This window comes from Podarcis melisellensis (assembly GCF_964234715.1).
Source record: "Podarcis melisellensis genome assembly, chromosome: 3".
Taxonomy (NCBI): Eukaryota; Metazoa; Chordata; class Lepidosauria; order Squamata; family Lacertidae; genus Podarcis; species Podarcis melisellensis.
Window position 1 is genome coordinate 37320448 of NC_138530.1, and position 24314 is coordinate 37344761.

The window sequence follows — 24314 nt, forward strand, 5'->3', positions numbered from 1 at the left end:
TTAAGGATGGCAGCCTTGTGCAGCACATGTACTTGAGAGTAAAAGTGCAATCCAGCATATGTTTAGCTGCGGGGTGTGTGTGTGTGTGTGTGTGTGTGCCAACCTGAACAAAATATTGAGTGGGCTCAGGTAAGCCTCACCCTGCATAATCAATCACAAGATGTGGCACACACACACCATTTGAAGGGCAATGCCCATCAACTTAGGGGAGGGGACAGCCCCAATTATTTTATTGTGGGGTAGGCAAAGGGACCTCAGCCCCTAGAAGTTGGCTCCTATGCTTAGCTGGGAGCATAAGAATATAAAAAGGGCCTGTTGGATCAGTCCAATGGCTCACACGGTCCAGCATTCTATTCTCACAGTGGCAAACTAGATGCCTGCAGGAAACTCGCAAGCAGAACCCAAGCATCCCTTCCGGCATTTCTCGGCAACTGACTCCAGCTGTAAAAGCCCCCAAGCTGTAAAAAGCTGCCCAAGGCCCGTTGAACCCAATGAGATTTCCTTCTAAATAAACGTTCACGGTGACCCTAAACTCAGCAGGACTTCCTACCACGCATGTACAGATAAAGTTGTTACACTCCAATCTTGATCACTCTAGAGCATCAGGTATTTAGGGTGGGGCAGACCACTGTGCAGAAGGATTCTCCTCCCAGTGTTAAATGCCTGGAAGGATAGAAAATAGTAAGGCTGGCGTAACATCAGCCTAATAAGTGCCTAAGGGAATAGTGAATCCCACCACTCCCATATCCTCAAAGATCTGCCTCCCCAATGTTATGCTGTTTCATGTATTGTAAGCAACATGGGGCCTTTATCGACAGCTCTCCTTCCTATCCTTGCACATCTTTCTCTGAAACTGTCTATTCCTCCTGGCTTTCACAAAGGATGACATTTTTGACATCTGCCCTATAAGAAAGCGGCAGCAACAGCAGCCATGGCAAAGCACTTGTTCTTCAAAGGTGGGTGGGGTGGGTGGGTGGGTGTATAATACGATACAACACGATACTATACGATATATGATATATAAGCATTTCCAAATGGCTTAATATTCTAAAATCTCTAAGTGCTATACAGAAATACGGCACGAAAAGCAACAACCAGAAGCATGAAAACAAAGATATGAACATAAATCAATATTTAAAAACAGCATTTAAAAACAAACAGCAATAATGGGGTCTAATCTTATGGGTCAGGGAGGTCATGAATAACTAAATCCTGTTCGTGCTTTGCTTCTAGGTGAAGGGTGAAGGGCTCCCGGGGCGGAATGACTATGCACTTCTCCATATGTGCTTGGGCCTGTGCACATCATATTGGAAATTAAATTCTGCATATAATTGTTTGATCTGGATCCCCAGCATCTCCAAGTGGGTCTGGGAGAGATCCTGGTGTGAAATCATGGAGTGCTGCAGCCAGTCACAAGAATATGAGAAAGGTCTGCTAGATTAGGCCCATGTCCTAGTCCATCATTCTGATCTCACAGTGGCTGATAACGATTGATAGCCTTCTCCTCCCTCTAAATTGGTGACCACTGTTGTCTTCTGAGGGAACATCTTCTGCAGCTGAACAATGTGCTGCAGAGTTATGCATAGCTATGTACAGTCACTGCAGACAATACTGGGCTAAAGGAGCCCAGGGTCTGACTCCCCTATACAGCTGCTCCTTACGTGACTCAGAAGTCCTATCCTAACATAATCAAGGACAATCCCCACAGACATTCTGTGAGCAGAATAAAGCTTAAAGTTATTTTAAGGAAACAAAACAAATGGTTATAAGCACCACCACGACCACAAGCAACCTCTTCCAGTTCTGCTTCTGTTTGTTGCTTTTCAGGTACATGCATTCTCCAGACTGAACTTATTTTCCCCAGATACCTTCAAAGCATAGCTATATTCATTTCTTCAATCAAATTGGTCTGTGAATGAAAGCACTGTGACAGGCACGGTGATCAATAGTAAGAAAAGCACATATTTACTTAAGGTTGCTGAACCCCTTTCAAAAGCTCTTTGCCTTTATTCTTTTTTTTTAAAAGAAACCTTTCTCCCATTTTGATTACAGTGGTACCTCGGGATAAGAATTTAATTTGTTCTGGAGGTCCGTTCTTAACTTGAAACTGCTCTTAACCTGAAGCACCACTTTAGCTAATGGGGCCTTCAGTTGCTGCCGTGCCGCCAGAGCACGATTTCTGTTCTCATCCTGAAGCAAAGTTCTTAACCTGAGGTACTATTTCTGGGTTAACGGAGTCCGTAACCTGAAGCGTCTGTAACCTGAGGTTACAAACAGCACTCATGAAAAAGGAAACTAGCAGCTGCAATATCCAGATCAAGGATGTTTCAAGCCACCATAAAGTTCTGCTTCTGCTTTCAATCTTTTGAGATTTAGGTTTGCTATTCTGTTCTCCTTTCTTCCATGTGCTACAACTTCAGCAACATTCTGTCCCTTCAAGTCAACCAGATTTCACCCTTTCAGATTCTGCACAGGAGCAGCCCAAGACATTTTGCTGCTTGAAGCAAAAGACTAGATTTTACCCACACCCCTTTCCATATGCAGAAGCTGGATGTACTAGCCATTGAATCTTACTTCAAGACTGGTGATGGGACAGCATCCTTCAGTACATCTCAGGGCAACAGGATATAGCACAGGGTGGGGAGACATGGAGTAGACCACTCACAGTTCTGTCCACCAACACCTTGCAACTACTACTACACGTCTCCCGTTCCATCATCCAAATCGCTCTGCCTAATGGTAAGGCCGGCTCCAATTCTGCATTTCAAAAGTAGGAAGGGGCTCTGATGTCCAGAACTGATTATGAATATACGTACTTAGATGTCTCATGGGAGCAGCAGGTGTCCATGAGACATAGTGAAAGTTACCTTTCAAAGTATGAGAGCTGAAACCAATTCTCATTGTTGCTGTATCCCAGCAATTCCACACTAGAGGCTGCAAAGCTCCTCTCTTTATACTGGAGCTTTTGGCAGAGGCCCCAGACCCATTTTCTATTGTGCTTTTGTGAACCAGCATTGTTTCATTAAAACAATATGACAAATGAGCCAATAGAGAAGGGAGAGGGGCTTTGTGCTGTTCAATAAACACTTTGTATTGAAGCTCTGACCTTCTTCATATTGATCTAGTGCCCCTTGCTTATAATTTTTTTTTAAAAAAAATGTATCTAGAAAGCCACCAATTACAGGAAGCAGCAAATTGTTTTGGTGGCCACTAATGTAAACTGATCTCGGTCTTCTCACAAATACCACATTCAAGGCACTCTGTGCTGTCCCCTGGAAAAAAACCCACCCCTAACACCCAAGTTTTCAATTTAAATACTCCACCCTGCAAAGGAACGGTGAAATTAGCCCAGAACCTTTGGTTGCTGTTGGTTTTTGTTGGCATCCGTCTGTTGAGCAGCACCAGAAATGCCAAGTTGCCCTGAACCAAATGTGTACATATTGTACATACATCATTATGGTAATAAAGCACAGCCTCTGTCCCATGTCCTGGTCAAGAACCAGGCTCTTGTGATTTCAGGGTCATGTGTTCGAGCCCCACGTTAGGCAAAAGATTCCTACATTGCAGGAGGTTGAGCTAGATGACCCTTGTGGTCCCTTCCAGCTCTACAATTCTGTGATTTCACAGGAAGGTTTGGGCACGAGAAAAGTTTATTTCCATCACTGCCTGATGAAAGCTCTGAAGACACAAGGGATGTTGAACAGGCCTTAGAACCATAGAATCATAGAGTTGGAAGAGACCACAAGGGCCATCGAGTCCAACCCTCTGCCAAGCAGGAAACACCATCAGAGCACTCCTGACATATGGTTGTCAAGCCTCTGCTTAAAGACCTCCACAGAAGGAGACTCCCACACTCCTTGGCAGCAAATTCCACTGTCAAACAGCTCTTACTGTCAGGAAGTTCTTCCTAATGTTTAGGTGGAATCTTCTTTCTTGTAGTTTGGATCCATTGCTCCGTGTCCGCTTCTCTGGAGCAGCAGAAAACAACCTTTCTCCCTCTATGTGACATCCTTTTATATATTTGAACATGGCTATCATATCACCCCTTAACCTGCTCTTCTCCAGGCTAAACATGCCCAGCTCCCTTAGCCGTTCCTCATAGGGCATCGTTTCCTTCCTCATAGGGCCTTCCAGCAGTTCACTCCATAGTACAGTTGTGCATTCTTTGGTTGGTCAAACTCAAATTTGGTTGGTCAAACAAATTCTTTTGTTGGTCATTCTTTGGTTGGTCAAACTCAAATAGATTGGAGAGCTTCAGCCATAGGATTTCACCAAAATGGTCAATTTAGCATCAAAAAGAGCTCTCTCATTTACCCTGACCACTGGATACAATAACCCTTTTCTCACATTCAGAAGGGCTCATGCAGTGCAAGGGGGAAAGTGCCTCTGCTGAGTGCACAAGCCATGTGCAAAATGTCACATGTGCACACAGATGTACAGGTAGCTTCCCTGTGCTGGCACCAGAAGTCACAGCTGATCATGGATTCCCAGTGCACAAACACACCATGGGAGACATGCTTGTGGCAAAACCAGGAGCATCTAGCTCACATTGCTAACGGCTACACAGAAATGTTTTCCATGTGGAGATTTTGTCGTAATTTGAAGTAACCCTTACCGCTTTTGTACTAGCTGAAGCTGGATGGCAGAAACAGGGCTCAGACATCTGATGCCTTTATCCCTGCAGAGTAACTCAGGTGATAGCTGTGGAAACTCAGCCGCTGGCTTTTGACTGCAGTCTCCAAGTGCTTCCTGAGGCGCAGGTGCAGCCTCCTCCATGTTTCCACCTGGCAAATCTGATTTCAAATACAACATGACTCTGTGGTCTGTGAAATCAGGATTTATACAGATTCTTGTCATGATGTTCCAGCTATTAGGTATTTCCCTCCGACCAATTTACTGCACAAAAACAAACAAACAGACAGTGAACTGCTCCGTCATTATCTGCATTTCTGTTAAATGCTTAAAAAAAAAAAGAACTTCAAAGCAGCAGCTTAACTTACCAGCCCAAGTAAAGGTGCAGGCCACGTCTCCATCTCACCCCAGGTGTCATTTATTTAAAAGGAAAAACACAACTTCAAACATAAGTGGATCAGGCCAATGGCCCACCTAGTCCAGCATCTGTGTTCTTAGATCAGATTCTATTACAGCTGGAATTGGCTGAGGAGCCTGGTTTGAAACGGATGAAATACCTTAAAAGAATTAATTCCTATAAAATTCTACTCAGTGCATCAGCGGGTTCCCTTGACCCTATTAAACATCAATGGAAATGTGATTATAGCTATGAACTTGACTCAGATCCATGGAATATACTTTGGACAAAAAATCCCTTTAAGTGTATCTTGGCAAGCAACAGCACCTAACCCCTGGGAAGCTGGCAATGACCCACCTTGGTGCCTCGCCATGATGCCGGAAGGCTGCCTAACATCCAGTGCATACCTCCACATGTGATGGGAATGTACAAAAAACCAGCCTTTCAGAAATTTAGCAATCCAAGAGATTAATAAACTAAGAAAGCAATGACTGGAAGCCAAACAGAATTAGCTTTATTAAATATATTTCAAGACAACAATTGGTACATAATAAAGAATTAATAAGCCATTTTCTACAAGTGGCAAGGTGCAACATAATCTGACACTGGAAAGACCTTTCTGGCACAATGGTAGGCAATTGGTAAAAAACAGTTTGGGAAACAGCCCTCCTTGAGAGATTGATAAATAAACTATGGTTGACACATAGACAGATCAAGAAAGATGGTTAATTTCATAACATATGTCTGTATTCCAGAAAATGAACAATCTCCCCCATCAGCATTTGGCTCAATCTGGTTGATCTAAATTTAAATTTAAACACAAATTATTATCTTCACTTAGAACCCCGCTCCCGTGTTCATTAGTATACCAACACTTTATACAGTAGTACCTCGGGTTGCACACGCTTTGGGTTACAAACGCTTCAGGTTTTAGACTCCGCTAACCCAGAAGTAGTACCTCGGGTTAAGAACTTTACTTCAGGATAAGAACAGAAATCACGTGGCGGCAGTGGGAAGCCTCACTAGCTAAAGTGGTACCTCAGGTTAACAATGGTTTCAGGTTAAGAATGGACCTACAGAATGAATTAAGTTCTTAACCAGAGGTACCACTGTACTGCTTGATTGGTAACCTAAGAGGAAAAATGACTATTACTCACAACCACAAGGGCTCATGATTAGGCATTTAGCTATGTGATGTTGAATGTAATCCATAAACTCTGTTCTATCCTGTGATAGATCCTTGTTTTTGTTTAAATCAATTCATGAACCAATACATTAACCATGTAGCACCCTGCTTGTGGTTAACGCTTAGCTGGAATGAAATATTCAACGCAGCAATAGAGAAATTAAAATAATAATTTATTTGTTAGACAAATATATGAGAGACACAGTGGTATATGATTACCAAAGCTCTGCCCACTACAGCCCTGATGGTCAGCACTTATATTTCCTCAGCTCAGCCCCCTTGCTCCTCCTTTGGCTGCCTCTGTCCAATCAGCCTGGTTGAAATTCCTATTGGCTGTTTGCTAGAACCAGTCATAAAAGATACACCCATTTCCTATTACCTTTTATGGGAGACAAAGAGCTATATTTCCTTCTATCTATAAATGGCAAATAAGTAGTCATATATCTTACATTTGCCTCAACAAGGAACCTTAATTACCAGCTCACCTCTTGCCCTCCTTGCCCTATTGCCCTCCAAAACAGATGGCTAATGGTTCTAAATTTTTATTTTAAACAGAGGTCAGAGATCTTGGGTTCACATTCTCACACATCATCAATGAAAGATCTCCTTCTTTGGAGGTCTTTAAGCAGAGGCTTGACAACCATATGTCAGGAGTGCTCTGATGGTGTTTCCTGCTTGGCAGGGGGTTGGACTCGATGGCCCTTGTGGTCTCTTCCAACTATATGATTCTATGATTCTATGAAATAAGAATCTAACATAAGAATCTAACATTTCTTACTTTCTAAATCCTTTGCATAATTACATTTAAGCCAATATATTTCATACATAACATATATAGATTTTAGAAGCAAAGGCCTTTTCAAAGTAAAAACGTCTTCAGTTTACAACCCCTTTCCTGGCCAGCTGCTTTTCCCATTAGCTCTTGCCCTTTAACCTGTGGCTCAAGTCTCTAATGGAAGACACATGGTATTACAGTATATTTTGTTAAACAATGAGTGCTTTTGCAGCTTGATTGTATTCTGTAGGGTCAGTAACCTAGTAACCTTTGCTCTCAGCCTGTAATTCCCTTTTTACAACTTTGAGAATTTTGGCTCCTGCTATAAATCAGGGGGGCCCTTGTCCAGGAAGATAAACATATGCCAAACCCAGCTGGTCTTCTGCCTGGCATAAAAACATCTTTAAGCTTATTTTTAAAATACAGGCCTTGATCAGATGCCTCAACCATTTATCATGAACCTTGTTGTAGATATCACTGTAAATTTATTATGTTATTTTTGTGATATACACATGACCTGAAAATACAGTCTATTTATTTGTATCATTTGTTATTCCTATGATTCTTGTGTTTTTTTTAAAAAACCCCAAAATATTTTTTTAAAAGAACCGATTCCTAACCAATTAAGGCTGCAGGCAGCATTATGACAGCATTGATGACAGCAGCATTATTCATGAATTGGATACATAGTACCTGAAGCCTACCCATTACCATGGACAGAAGCCCCGTTCCTCCAGCTTGTTACAACTATTTACCGTATTTTTCGCTCTATAACACGCACCAGACCATAACACGCACGTAGTTTTTAGAGGAGGAAAACAAGAAAAAAAAAATTCTAAACGAAATAGTGGATATATGATTTTTGTGGTTCACGCTGTGGCCACAGACATGTGATCTGACAGTGAGTTTGGAGTAGCCCAATGCAAAAATCCTGAGGATCCATGTGGACCCATGCTTTGTAACCACGGAGGAGGGAAGGAAGGGGAACCATGGATCCTCTGCTCACGACTGCAGCAGATCCCCCCGCCATCCATAGGCATTCACTCCAGACATTTCCCCTTACTTTCTAGGAGGAAAAAAGTGAGTGTTATGGTGCAAAAAATACGGTATATCCCTACACCTTGGTTTGGAAATGCAGCCAGGAAATAAATTGTAGATTATTTTTTTCTGGGTTATACAGAGGTGCTATGTCCAACAGAAAAGAACTGGTGGGGAGCAATAAATTTAAAAGCACTTAGATATAAATCTTACTAGACTCTCCTCTAGACAACCTAAGCATAAACCTTATGTGGAGGTTAGACTGTGTCTGGTCTTTATTGAGCATTAGTTCTGATTTGCTTGTGATGTGTTTACATATCTCCCCATTTCCCATTCATTCATCCCACACATTGCAGTGCATTTTCTCCTCACTTTTCCAATTGCAAAATGTCCTTTTTTAAAAAATTAAAAAAAGTGGATCTGCTATGCCGGAACTTTAATCCACATTAATTGTACAAACCTAGGCTTTGGGGTATGTGCTTGAATCCCTTTCGCAAAATGCTGCCTGGGGGTGACTCAAAGTGCCTAACAAGCAACATTCAATTACGTATTTTAAAAGCACAACAAACAATACCAACTTATAACAAATATTTCAGGATCCTTTCAACAGGCTTGTGGATGGGCGACTCCTGTCTAAGGGACAACTGGAGATTTTCCTGTTGACGCTCCATCAACCAGCAGACAGACAACCGGGCTCTTGGCCTGGCAAAATGTAGCCACATTGTAAGTGTCTGGCCTCTTAGACTTGAATATTTTGCACTCCCAGTAACCCAGGAGATATGAATTTCTTATCTTGCTTGCAAACGCTGCCATTATTTTTACATGTGACATTTGGTAATGTAGCAACGGTGTAGCAGAAAAAAAGCCCTCCAGTTCCAGAGATGAATAGCGCCTGCCATTTCCCTTTTGTATCCACTGCTGAGCTATTTGAAAAGAGCAGGAGATAAGTAGCCTTATGACCACTGCAGATTAACAGACTCCAATGTGCCTAAATGCAGGTTGCTGCTGCCTGGCTGCTGAAATAAGGCACATAAGGACCTTTTAGTGTAAAGAACACTGTGAATAATAGGCCATGGGCTATGAACTGAGAGGCAGCTAAGGCCTCGCAAAAATAAATGCTCTTTTATTCAGGAGCAGGATGGCCCCGATCAGTGCTTAGTGCCTGCTGAGCAAGAGATTCTTTGAGATTACAAGCAATGGAGAGAGATGGCAGGGATTTTCTGTAACAGGGCTGGGAGGTAGGAGTTGTAAAAGCCACCTCTTTGCTCACTCTGTGCCTGTATTTTTAACAGCAAAAGTTTGTGCTGTTAACCTCAGGCAAAACTCCTGCTTCATAAAAGGAGTCTTGAGACATCAAGGGCCCTGAAAATGGGGGAGAACCCTCTCAAGAGACAGCCATTAAAGCAACACGTCTTGGCGTGAAGAGGAAGAACTTCAGGAGACTATGTAACCTCTATTTTCAGAGAACTTGTGTCAAGAATAAAGGAACATGAGAAGCTTCCTTATAGGGAGTCAAACCACCGGCTCTTCTCACTGTATTGTTTCGGGAGTAGTCTCTTTCAGTCCTTTCTAGAGACAGAAAGGATTGAATCTGGGATCTTTTGCATGTAATGCGGGCTTTTCCATGGAGCTATATCCAAGACGTTATATAGTCCAAGACTAAATAAATTCAGTAAGTGCCGTATTTTTTTCCCGCTCCATAAGACACACTTTTTTCCTCCTAAAAAGTAAGCGGAAATGTCTGTGCATCTTATGGAGCGAAGGCGTGGTCCCTGGAGCCAAATTGCCCAGGGAAGGGGTTTTTGAAACAAAGCCGCTGAGCAGCTGATCGGCAAGCGACTGGGATGGCTGCCTGGGAGGGGGGAGGTAAAGACAGCAAACTTGCAAGGATAAGAGACAGGAATACTAAAGCAATGAGGAGAGAAATTAGAAGAAAAAACTGCTCCAGCTAAGGAAAAGATGCAAAGGCAAACAAGAGGGAAGGGGGTGTTGAAACGAAGTCGCTGAACAGCTGATCGGCAAGCGATCTGGAGGGAGATAAGGGACGCTAGTGATAAAGGAGGCCGCCTGGGAGGTAAAAACACATGGATCCTCAGGATTTTTGCATTGGGTCACCCCAAATTCACCATCAGATCACATAGCATGTCCATGGCTACAGCCTGCACCAAAAAACACATGCATCCACTGTTTCGTGGGGCTGCAGTGGCGCAAAAACATGGTTACAAAGCACGGATCCACATGGATTCTCAGGATTTTTGCATTGGGCTACCCCGTCAAATCACATATCATGTCTGTGGCCTCAGCATGAACCACAAAAATCATACATCCATGGTTTCGTTCAGAATATTTTTTTCCTTGTTTTCCTTCTCTAGAAATTAGGTGCGTCTTATGGTCAGGTGTGTATTATGGAGCAAAAAATATGACAAGTAAATAACTTTCCTGTGAACTCACCACCACCATTTTAGAATCCTAGGAAACCAAGGTTCTACAGAAGTAGAAAATGTTCCCCGCTGCAGACGTTATGCTTCCATAGTGTGGAGGAGGATGAGAAAAAGGGGTGGAGCTAGCACTGCTCATTTAGCCCCACCCCCTCTCCCGCAACTTGTATGTTGACTATACAAAGAAATCGAACAGGGGCACAGATTCTGATGCCTCTTAAGTGGGCAAGGCGATGAAGTGATGTCAGAGTGTCTGATGACATAATATACATTTTGCTAGGGTGGGTCTGCCCTTGGGACCCTGTGACACAGTCTCCTCTACCCCTGATTGAATGCAACAGTGAAGCCAAGCTAGGATTTTTAAAGTAACAGTTGACTGCCTGCAGCTTTTCCTTTCAATGCAATTGTGTGGTCGGCGGCAGGTATGTGTCCTTCAAAGGAAAAGCATTCGTTGAGTCCTCTCCTAGCCTCTGTTTTAACTTATTGCTCATCTGGTGCAGCCGAATGAACAGCAATGGCACTGGAGCAATATAGACCATGTGGAGAATCAGGGAGGTGTGTATGCATAGCCAGTGTTCTTGAGATGCAGACTGTGAGATGCAGGCTGTCATCACTTTCAAAAGCATATTGTTCTAAAGTGCCTGCACAGCTTTCTCGAGGGTGGTCAAGATGAGGAAGCAACATCTGTTTGTCTGCTGGAACAGGAGAACGGCACTTAAAGTCACACCAGGCCAATGATATTTAACAACACTTTGCAATCCTCTGGCACCTTCTAATCACATCCTGATTAAAACTCTCTCTCACGTTAATGAATTTCAGCCTCACAAAACTAGGAGCTAGAGACTACTAATATGTGCCCCCATATTAAGGATAGGGAGATGGAGACACCTAGAGGGGAAATAGCTTTGCCAGGATTGCAAAGGTCCCTTCAAGACAATCAGGTTATTGTGCAATGAATGTTCAGCTTTGTTACATGAGTTTGGTGTCTGAGATCCAGGGCTCACCCATAAAGGGAGCATTTCTCTCTTTTGACTGTTATTTCTGCAAGTGGAAGACCTGCTGCCATTTGGAGTGCTGCCTAGAAGACAATTGTGCAACATCCTGCTCGTGACATCACTGATAAAGAACAACAAGACCCTCCCCTCTCCAGTACTGGCAGCATGCTAGGACCTTAAGGCCAGAGCCGAAAAACAAGACACACAGCAGGTGCTTGAGATGGCAACATGAAGGCAGGGGGCTAGATGAAGGCAGGAGTCGGTATTAGAATGGTGGAGCAAGATATACAGTCATACCTTAGGTTGCAGACACTTCAGGTTGCTTTTTTTTCAGGTTACGGACCGCCAAAACCCAGAAGTACCAGAATGGGTTACTTCCGGGTTTTGGCGGTCGCGCGTGCACAGAAGCGCTAAATCGCAACCTGCGCGTGTGCAGACGTGCAGCTGCAGGTTGCGAACATGCATCCCGCACAGATCATGTTTGCAACCCGAGCGTCCACTGTATATATATTTAAGTGTTTGTCCCAGACAAGGCAAACATGAGGGCTCCCCTTCCGTTGCAGACCAGCACTGCCTGTGAAATGAAGGTTTGCACTGTGGGTCCCTGCCTGGTGCTGTTGTGGGGCACAGGAACACAGGAAGCAGCTTTATACAGAATGAGATCACTGGTCTACTAGCTAAGTATTGTCAGCACTAACTGGCAGCCGCTCTTCAGGGTTCAGGCAGCGGACATTCTGTACTAAATCTTTCAATATTCAGCTTCATTGAATGCCTACAATTTCTAGCATGATGAGAAAGAAAGACATTTTTTCCCCTATCCACTCTTTACATGCCATGTATAATTTTATGAACTTTTTATGAACTCTTACTTGCCTTTTCTCTCAACGAAAATGTGCCAAATGCTGCAGCCTTTCCCCATGGAGGAGTTATGCCATCTTGAACCAGCCTGCAGTCTGATGCACACATTTGTATTTATTTAGTAATTTTGTTCCCTGCTTTTTGACTACAGTCCTCAAAGCAGGTAACAACGTTTATATAACACAGCAGGCAGAGCAAGAAAGAACCACGTGCCTAGGGAAGCTTTTAATGTTTAATAGACTATTGTATTTTAATATTCTGTTGAAAGCTGCCCAGAGTGGCTGGGGAAACCCAGCCAGATGGGTGGGTATAAATTAATTAAATAATAATAATAATAATAATTACAACACAAAGCAAAACAGGCAGCCCCACGGAAGCAGAAGCCACATGCATATAGGGTGGTCCTTCCCACAGGGCAGTCCCTGGAGGATGGCTTACTTGGATTACTTCCCATTAAGCACAGTGAGATTTACCTCTGTGTAAAAAGATGCATAAGTTTCTGCTACCTGGCACTAGCTGATCTATGAAAGGACTCTATACTCGGCGATGCTGTTGCTAATAGTGGGGTTTTAAGGGAAAATATACTGTCTTGGCTATACAGAATGATAGCTATGATTGCTTAGATGTGTGTCTGTGTGTGTGTGATGAGATGTGGCCAAGACTGGTTGCAGATCACAAAGCTGGTTGTGCAGAGATTAGAGGTGAGTACTTCAGGCTGCAAGGTAGTGCTGGATCTGAGTGTGGCGGCAGAGCTGTGTGAAGCGCCCAGGAATAGAATAGCAGGAGGTCCCTGGCTGCTGAAAAAGAAGCCTTGGCAGAGCTGGATGAACTTCTCACAGCCATCAATTCTGTTATATTTCACTCTCTAAAAGCCTAGCCGTGCTGCCTTTGTTGCATCCCAGCCAACTGCCCCCAGGGTAATTTAATTTTGCCAGTGAACTCACACTTTCTCCTACAGCTGCGAAAATTCATTGCCAGACAATTAAGGATTTAAAAATAACCACAGCTGAGCTGTGTGTGTTTTACTCCAAAAGTAAACATGGAATTCTCATTATATGTTAGTCCGAGAGAATTAACACACTTTCTTTTTTTCTTTTTTTGGCGGGGGTTGCAATTCTTATTTTACCTTTTGTACCTTAGTTCCAATACGCTCACAAAATGTGAATGGGGTGTGTGTGTTTTTTAAAAAACACCAAATGGGTATGGGACAACGCAACGTACTCAAAAGCAAGTGGTGCATCTTTTTGCTGAATCCCAAGAGCTCAAATCCGAAAGGAAGCGTTTCCTGCCGGATGAAACCCCCCATGCTCCCATTGGTATTACACTTGAAGCAGTTGCCACAAAGTGGATCTTGATAAATAGTGCTTAGTTATTTGTTTTTAACCTGCCTTTCAGGGCACACTGCTTTTACAAGGCTGCTTGCTTGCTCATTTATTACATTTGGATTCCACCTGTCCTCCATAGAGCCTAAGGTGGCTCCATGGTTCCCCCCTCTTTTTTCTCCCACAACAACCCTGTGAGGTAGGTTAGGCTAAGAGACAGTGACTGGTTCAAGGTCCTCCAGTGAGCTGAGTGAGGATATGAACACTGCTCTCCCAGGTCCTAGTCCAACTCCCTAACCACTAAGACTCTTCTTTATGATTTTCTGTTTTGTACATTTCAACAATTTAACAATCATTTTAACATTTCAAAACTTGACTTCCTTCCCCCTCTTTCTGTGGTTCCTTAAATTTATTTTTAATATTTTCTGCATATCCAAATTAACTTAATTTGCTCATTTATTCATCTGCTTTAAACAGATACTCTCATAAAACTGCAGGTTATTACAATAATCCTGCCAATGTTCACTAAGACTCTAAATTACAGCTCATGAGCGCTACCCCAGCAGCCAAACCCAGAGTGAAATGTGTCTTCAGAGTTTATTTTTTAATAGAAATGGAGAGGTCACCTAACTCTATGGGAAGAGAGTCCTAAAGCCAGGAAGCGACCACTGAGAAGGCCTTGTCCTCAGTACCTGCCAGCCTAATCTCTCTCCCTGATAGACCAGAGAGGAGGGTGTTAGATGCTGATCCAATGCTCAGGCACATCGGTGCAGCAGTCCTACAGATTCAGAACGTTAAAGGGCAAAACCAGCACCTTGAAATGTGCCTGGAAATGAACAGGCAGCCAATGTAACTGATGCGGAATAGCTGCAATGTTTAACATAACAATGAAGGATCAAGGCTACGCATGGGGTCACAAACAGTCTCTTCAGCGACTTCTCCAAAAGCCAGGCTTAAACCTATTGCAAGATAAAGCAACATTTGGTCCAGGGGACTGAATGCTAGAGCTCAAAAGGGACTCAACGTGAAAACTGAGAAACTCATTGTACGCATTGTGGCGTTTGCCCTCCTAGGTGTGTGACATCGTACTGGGTTCATAAGGAAAGGGTTAACTAATTGTAAAATGACTAACCTATAGGAACCCAAGGGGAGGAGTTAGAGTTAGAGTTAGAGTTGTTAAGAAGTCAGTCTGGAGTTAGAGAAGAGAGAGGGAGGATAAGTCTGTGGGTTGGGCTAGTCTGATGTGAGGGAGTGAGAGAATCTGTTAAGAGGAGTCAGTCAAACAGTTGAGATAATCAGTCAGAAGGTATTAGGAAGGTATAGGCCGGTAAAGAAACTAAGGTTAAGAAACTGACAAGAAAATTATCAGAGAAACCATAAACTTGTTAATACTTATAAAATAAACTTGTTTATTTGGTTTAATTTTAACAACTGTCTGGACTCAGTGTGTACCCGAGAGTAACAGGTTGGTGGCAGCGGGGAAGCGAACACAGTGGTGGCACAGGGATCAATAGACCGTCAAATGTCTGGGGACCCTATGTGATCGCCACATGCATCCTTTCCCAGTGCAGAACAGAGGCTGGAGTATTAGGAAAACCACTTGGGTGAAAGAAATGAGGGCCTTAGGCTAAGGAAGCTGGATAACATGCATTTACATCACTTGATGACTTTTTTTTACAGGTGGGTCATCGTATATCTAATACAGTGGTACCTTTGGATGCGAATGGGATCCGTTCCGGAGCCCTGTTCACATCCTGAAGCGAACGCAACCCATGTCTGCACGTCTGCGCGGGCACGGGTCATGATTCGCCGCTTCCACGCATGCGCATAATGCCATTTTGAGCGTCTGCGCATGTGCGAGTGGCAAAACCCAGAAGTAACATGCTCCATTACTTCCGGGTCACCGCGGAGTGCAACCCGAAAATACTCATCCCAAAGCTACTTCAACCCGAGGTATGACTGTACCACGGGCAGATTTGCCATGGCATCTCAAATCACAAGATCTTTTCAGTCAAGGCAGTTCACAGAGTCAGCTGCCACTTGTCTAGGGCAGGTTTACACATGCCTATTCATCACCTAATGACTGCAGCAACTGGTGGTGACTTGCCTGTGCGGACAAAGATGGACCATGCAGACACAAAAGTGTAATCTCATCTAGCAGTGCTTGCAGTGATGTCAGTTCAGACATTCAGCTACCAGTCATCAAGAGAGCAGTAATCAAGAGTAGATAAATCACAAGATTAAATGTATTTGTTTAAACCAGGCCTGCTCATGGTGGCCAAGGAAGGGAATGTATCAGTGAGTGGTAGAACAGAGTGTAAGAAGTGAGGCATAGTTAAAGGTTATCTGCCCTCAGGGCTGAATTATCATTATGGCAGTGCAAAAGGAAACATTGACGCAGGAGTTATTAACATAGCAAATGCAAGGCGGTATTTGCTCTTGAACTCAATTATTATTATTTTTTTGCCTGCTGCCTGTCACTAAAAAACAAAATCAAAAACGCCCTCCTACCGAACTAGCATGAAGTCACAAATCTCCTAAATGCAAAACGTAATCTGTTGAGGATTTGCTCAATTTCAAAACATACAAATGATAACAAAGATTTCAAAAACCTCATCCCATAAAGGGATTATAACCTTGCACAACTGTTTATTTAGAAATTGAATAGTATCCCTTAAATCAGCCATTGCATTATGCAGTTCTTAAAGAAAGCAATTTTTATGCATGCCCACAATTAAAAGGCTTTTGAATCAAGGCCAGAGCTAGCTATTTACTATTGTGTTTTCACTGGGCAGACAGGAAGAATATGTACAGTATGAATGCGATCCTATTAAATGAACATTTGTTTTATGCTAGTCTGTATCCATGTAAATGACATAATAGTTCTCTCACTATCTGCAAGAACCTATCTGGGCTTAACAGCCATGGTTTTGATCCAACCGTTCTGATTAACTTGCCTCACGATGGTAATATTCTATGTGTGGAAAAGAATGTATGTATCAGCAGTATTTTGTGATGTGCAGCATGCAGTTCCACTCCCAGGCCCCCTTCAGACAACCCATTTATGGAGCATTTTCACTTATTAGCTTGCTCAGTGTTTGAGAGGGAGTCATACAATGTCTCCTCTTTATTGAGCATTTGTTCTCATTTGTTCTGATTTGTTTGTGAGGAAATTATGTGACAATCAGCATTCCTTTTGACTTCATTGCATAGAGGTTCTACGTCTTCCTGTTGATCAATTGCTATTCTACACTTTTTAATGTGCTTCCACGTCATTTTCCTAACCACAAGAAGTCCATTAAAAATGGATTTGTTGCAACAATTGACAGAGCATTTACTGATACAGGAGTAGCTGCCACCAGACCTGATTATTTCCTATCTCTGAGCAGGACCATTGCAGTGCTATGGGGATTCCAGAGATTAAGGAGATAATACTTTCCAAGTCTGCTGGTTACCACCAGCCCAGACCCAGCCTATTATTCCCATTTCCCTCTCCTTAAATGTCTTGCAGTGCAACTGCATTATTCAGCAAGTGAGTGGGTTAGCTCCTATATGCACAGCATTCAAGAGGTCCACTTTCAGTAGCTACCAACCCTGATGGCCGTGTTCTGCCTCCACAGTAAGAGGCAATATGGTTCTGGGTACCAGGTGCTGGAAACCACAGGAGGGGAGAAGGCTATTGTGCTCAGGTAAACTTGCAACAGGCATCTGGTTGGCCATGGTGAGAACAAGATGCTGGACTAGATGGGCCATTGTCCTGATCCAGCAGTCTCATCTTATGTTCTTAAGTGCAGTAACCAAATTAAGAAACCAATACAAAGATAGACAGAGAAATGATAGGTTGCATGGAAAACAAGGATAATAGCATTTGCTAACTAAAACCAGACTGATGTAATTTTTAAAGTTATTTTTACACTTACGAGTTCAGAAGTATCTTTAGCTTACCATGCTGCCAGCATTGGACTAGTCGCTGAAGCAAAGTGGGGTTCCCCCAGTTCAGTGAAGAAGGAACCACACTGTCTCAAAAAATGTGCTATTTTTATGGAGTGACTCTCAGAGAGGGAGAGGCTGGAATAAATATCCACATCGATGGGATTCTGACTGTCAATGGGTTTGCCTGTACCCACTCACTGTGGTACTTAGCACATAGTTTATTGCCTGGAAGTGACTTTGAAAAGTGTATGTGGTGAAGCATCTTTCCTAGATGCTTCCTTTTATATCGGGGCAAAATCAAAATAACTCAGTGACTTAGTATTGGCTCTTTAGGGGATTCTGGCTGAGGATGGTCTGGGGCAGAGATGTGGCATTTTGTAGTACAGTGGTACCTTGGGTTAAGTACTTAATTCGTTCCACAGGTCCATTCATAACCTGAAACTGTTCTTAACCTGAAGCACCACTTTAGCTAATGGGGCCTCTTGCTGCTGCTGCGCCGCCGGAGCACGATTTCTGTTCTCATCCTGAAGCAAAGTTCTTAACCTGAGGTACTATTTCTGGGTTAGCGGAGTCTGTAACCTGAAGTGTCTGCAACCTGAAGCGTATGTAACCCGAGGTACCCCTGTACTGCTATAGGCTCTTACAGGGCTATTGTTAGCAGAAGTCAAGGAATTAAGGATAGCAACCTAAATAATAGTAATAGCTCATGAGGTCAGGCTGCTGTCAACAGCTGGTTTTACTATTATTACCAGTCTCTCCGCTTGAGAGACACTGTGCTATACCCAACGAAAGACACAGACAGGAACAAAAGCTCAAGAACTTATACTGCTTAATAATAAGAAGAATGAAAGCTTGCAAACCTTTACTGAATAAAACTGAATAAAGATAAGCACAATGACACAGGCAGCAAGTGAATAAGAAGAAATTACAAGATACAAGACTGAGTAACTCCCTAATAAAACATGTCCTGCAAGACTGAATATAGGCTGAAAAATTTATGAATAAAAGTCCCTGTTAATAAATTTTAACAGAGTAAATCTCAATGATCTAAAAGAGAGAGGGGAGAATAGAATAGAGGAGAGGAGAAAAACAAACTTTTGTACCTACTCACACAGGAGCAGATGACTGGGGTCTACACAGATCCATACAACTAGTGAGTGTGGTGAATAGAGGGTCTGCAATATACAAGCACCATACAGATATTAAGCACAGGAACACTCTCCCCAATCTCAAAAATACATACATACCAAATGGCAGGGCGCAGGAGGTTCACAGGGTATTTCTGAAGTGGGTAAGACTCCCCTTCCCATAGAGGTTCCCTGCATAATTTAGAACTCTGGAAGATCAAAAGTCTAAGTCACATGGGGAGTCTCTGTAAGCACAGAGGACACCCTGCTTCAGATGTTTCCTCACCATCCTGACTCCTGCTCAGACCATGATGACAGAGGCTCTTTCTTAAGAGTGAGGAAGAGATGTTAACTGAGGCTTACAGAGCCTAAGATAGGGACATATAGTTCAGAACTGTGCAGAAGCAATGGAGTTGTCCCAGTGGGTTGACACACCCACCCACCAAGCTTTTAAAGACAGGGCAAAGTGAGCTCATGAAACTCTTATGCAAATGTCAAGCATGCAGATGCTCACTGTGTTGGAGGGATGGGTCTGTTTCCAGTGACGGGAGCACCACTTGATCCTGGGCAATCAGACTGTGCCACCAGGTTGTTCCTTCCCCATCTGACTCTGGTTACTCCACCTTTAGTGGTTGGTTGACACCCTCCCTGGATTACATTCCCTTGGGGGTCCTGCTTTCCCATCCAGAGCAGCCGTATGCCAGGGGTGGGAAATACCTGCCTCCTCCAGCCTCTGTTCCCCTGTCTCAGCCCCCACCCCCAAGTGTCGTCCTCCTGTTCTCCATCCGTTTCAGTCTGCCACTTCACGCCTGGACCAGTAACACCTCAGGACTCATGATACTCTCCAAGTTGTGTAGAGCAATGGGATGTGGAGTTTATCTCCCACGTGATGCAGCTAGGAAAAGAGATTATAATGCCTAAACAGGGCATGTGTCATGAACTAAATCATTGTCTCTTCTTTACTCAGCAAAAACTTTCTTATTTTATAATAAGGGCAAATATGATGTTTATAATAAGGGCATGTCAATTGCTCCCATGTGCTAGGAGGTTCATGAGAATAGGCTATGTTCTCTGCAATCCAATGAGATGAAGAATGAAATCTTTGGAACGTCATTTCTTTGATGTGTTAACCAACTACCTGTCCAAAGGTGTCCAATGCATGTGGAAGCAATATGGAAACCAGAGAAGCAGAAATACAGGATATATGACCTTCTGTAAGGGGCAGTTAAGTCTGTTCCTCAGGCTCCCTCCCAAGGACATGTCCACAGGACTGATATTTCCAAATAATGCATAGCTTTTGTACTGGTCTATTTTTTTACCATGTTTCAGTGCCCTTGAGCACTGAATAGTGCCTTTCCAATCCAAATGAAGGTCTCAGCAAGTTTTGTTCCCTGTGTCTTAGACATTTATTTTTGCAGCTCATCCACTCACAACACCTGTCTAACATCCAATGGAGGACTTCAATTGCAATTTTCAGTTGCTGCTAACTGCCCTCACCCCCCCTTTTTTGCTAGCCAACAGCATCAATCTTTCTTTTAATGCTTGTTGTTCTTGATCAGGAGGAAGCATGTACAACAAGAAGAGATCCCCCTTTTCTCCCAGCATAGTTTTGATGCCTGATCAGGAGGGGGGCCAAGTATTGTCCTTGGTGGCTAGCCACCTACTCCTAGCTCTTCTTCTGTAGCCAAATTCTCTTGCTGGTTCTAAGTAGATGAAAATAATTATCAGTGAGTTTTGTACCACGGCAGGAGTCAAGGTGGAGCTAAAGAAAATATGGTAAATATGGAAACTGTCCATCTGTTCTCTTTGCAGGGTGGGGAATTTTCCTCCTGAGCTGAGCCTGAGAATTGCTCGCTTGCAAAATAAACACACCTAGCAGCGATAGCTCCTTCCAGAGATCCTGTGATATGCATAATAATGAGACGGTGTCAAATTAGAACAAAGCGCACTGTTACGGCAGCAGTGGCGATTAGGAGGGAACTCTGGCATCCTCCATGGGAAGCTGTTGTGTTTGACTGAGCCTGGGGCGGCCCCTTAAGATGAGCTTCTGTTTGATTTTGATCTGTGCAGAACAGGGAGTTTGTGTTTGTAGCAGCAACTGACTTAATAGGCGATGTGTGGGAAACCTTATTGAAATGGGAAAAGGTCTCTTCAAATGCGTTTTGCTTTGCTACATAAATGTCTTTTATGCAGGGCTCCAAAAAGGGATTTGTTGCAAGGGAGCCTGTCAGACATAATAATACAGTATTAGTTGGAGCTAGTCAAGTTTCACTGGGTGGGATTTAGATTGATTTGTCACCTGTTTAAGTGTATAGTAAGCTGCACTTCAGAAATGACAAGCTTTATGTTTCCCCCGAGTTGATCTCAGCCAAGGAAGAGCTCCATTCATTTTACATTTTTAATGTTTTGTGAATGAAGTTTCTCTTTGATTCTGTTCTGAGACTTCCAAAGCAATAGGAACAGCGATGGTGTGGTCTTTTCTATGCCAGTTGCAGTGGGGGTCTGAAAGGTCTGACCATATCTGGGTCCCTGAGAATTCCCCACTGACTTTTCTTTTTGGGTGCATTTCTAAGGAAGCTCTCTTCCTATGAACTAAGCCATAGGAATAACTCTCTTATGGTAAAAGCTGTTTGACAGTGAAACAGACTACCTCAAAAGGTAGTGGACTTTCTCATCACTGGAGGTTTTTAAGCAGAGGTTAGATGACCATCTCTTCAGGATTCTTTAGCTGTGATCCCTACATTTCAGGGGGTCGTACTAGAGTACCTATCTTCCAACTTTACAGTTCTGTGATTCTGTCATTTCTGGGCTATTGCTACTTCTACTATTTTTAAAAGGCATTTTCCAAGCACAGCAGCAGCTGTTTGCTACTGCTGGGGAAACCCAGTGCCCAAAACACATATGTCTGCATGTACACATCCTTCATACCCTGAGGGCAGTATTCAATGCTACTCAAGCTAAACCCATTGAAATTAACAAACACAACTAACTTAGGTTCAGTGGGGCTTCTCTGAGTAGGACTAGCAGAACTAGCGCAATCTTATGCATGTCTGCTTAAAGGTCCCATTAAGGTCAGTGGGACTTAAAACTCTGTATAAGATTACAGCTATCATTCTGTATATACAGGCAACCCCCCCCCCATTTTTTTTAGCATGTTCTATATGTGTGGGACCACGCACACACGCACTGTGCTGAACCTGGAAATGACCCAAAAATGTCACAAAAAGGGGCAGAATGGGTTGGAACGGGGTGTTTGCAGGCTTTTTCAATGGTGTTTCATATATACACAATTTCACTGATTTGTACACTGCCTTGGAACATAAGTCCCACGTAAATGGGGGGTTGCCTGTATATACAACAAGTGTAAATTTATTGTGTGTATGTGTACACACACACACACACACACACACAGTGCTTCCATTTGGATCCATTTTGCCAAGAACCCTGCCCTGCGCCTGCTTAGTAGAATTCCTGTCGCTGGTTGTGGCCCATGACACAATGACTTTAAGAAGTCACTGCTGACTGCAGGCTGTCTGGTTGCTATTGACTCAACATAAAGCAAAGCCTACAATTGTGTTTCTAAAGAACTGGCGCAAAGTGATATGAAATTAAAATAAATGGGCGCATTAAGTGTTCCCCTGAGTCAATAGCGCTGACACTTAATGGCCAGGGATGTACAGAAAATGGCATCAGCAGCCTCGCTTGCATCCAAGCCCTTTAAAGAGGCTTGCAGCAAGATTAATTTGCTGGCAACCTTCATTGCTTTTTCCAGTAACTAGGAGAGGGGTGGCAGTGGTGGGGGTGGGGAGGGCAGGCCTTAAATTGTTTCATTGCTGTGCTCCCTGGTGATTGACCTGGCAGAGCTGCAATGAGCAATCCCCATAACTGCTCACCTTTGATGAGTTCGGGTGTTTACCAGTAAGCCAGATGTTCCCATAAGGCAGCTGCTATTAAAGCAATATTAAGACACTGAAGGGCAATGTTTGTGGCGGAGAGAGGTGGGGGGAGCCACTCACCTCTTATAGCTTCGTTTTTCTTAAACTGGAGTTAAATGACCTCCATTACCTTTTTTTATTTATATTGCATCTTCGGCCACTGCAATGCTTTGTTGCTAATCAACAAGAAGCACGGCGGCCCTGACCACCTAATATCTGAAGCGGCAACGGATTCGCCAGTCTTAGAGTTCTGGGGATGGAATATGCTGAAATCAGAAATGCTGTAGTCTATGGATTGGAGCGGTGAGCAGGGATAATCAGAAATGATGGAGGAGGGAGTCACTTAGGCCTGCTTCACCCAGGCATGTATATACGGTAATTGTTGCCTTCGTTTTGCCCTGTGCCCCATCACATATTCTTAGAACTGCCAGGAATTTCCTCGATTCAGAAGAAGAGCAAAGAAAGAAGGTGAAAGGAAAGGAGAGTCAGGAGAGGGTAGCCCTACTGTTAAGCAGGGTGTGGCAGTTCCCTCAGACAGCTGATTTTGGGTGTCATGAAAGCATAGCTGTCAACTTTCCCCTTTTTAAAAGTGAAATTCCCTTATTCCGAATAGGATTCCTCGCAAGAAAAGGGAAAAGTTGACAGCTATGCATGAAAGGGCTACAGGTTCCCCATCCCTGGTACAGTGGTACCTCGGGTTATAGATGCTTCAGGTTACAGGCGCTTCAGGTTACAGACACTTCAGATTACGGACTCCGCTAACCCAGAGATAGTACCTCAGATTAAGAACTTTGCTTCAGGATGAGAACAGAAATCGTGCTCTGCTGGTGCGGCAGCAGCAGGAGGCCCCATTAGCTAAAGTGGTGCTTCAGGTTAAGAACAGTGTCAGGTTAAGAATGGACCTCCACAACGAATTAAGTTCTTAACCCGAGGTACCACTGTATAAGGGAATAACATAAAAGCATGATAAGAACCCTGCTGGATTAAGCTAAAAGTACCTCAGCTTCTTACTTCCCCCAGTGGCAAACCAAATAACCTCATGAAGCTCACAAGCAGAGCACAAACGCACACAGTTTGCTCTATCTATGGCTCCTCATGAACTGTCATTTGCTAAAACGTACTGCTCTTCATCAAGGTACACAGTCCTATACAGATTCTTCCTGGAGATATTGTCTTATGAAGAGGTCCATTCCTTGCTATTTTTATTCCTTCTTTCTTTTTAGTTTTTGAATTCTGGAATTTAAAATTTTGGAGGTTTAATTTAAGCTTTACATTTTGTATGTTGTGCAATTAATTGTTGTAAATTGCTTTGAGCCCTACATGGCCCCCTACATGGCATTGCGGGGGGGGGGGATTCAGATCAGGACCCCAGTGTCAGGGTAGGCCATCTTACCCCCATTGTGGTACCCATCTAAATTTGCACCAGTGAAAGTTTTTCTTCAAGAGCAAAGGGCAGGCACAGGACCTCTGATCTGGATTGGGATTGTAACAGGAGACAAAGGGTAAAAATAAACAAAACCCACCCCAGCCCATGTCAGGGTCCCAGTCTGATTTGGGTGTCCTCCTCCCACCCCTGGTTATTTTGTTTTAAAAAGCCATTTATGTGAGTTGCTAGGGATCTCCTCTTGTCTGACCCCCAGCCATCATGAGGCCACTTCTGGTGGGTGGCAGCAAAGCT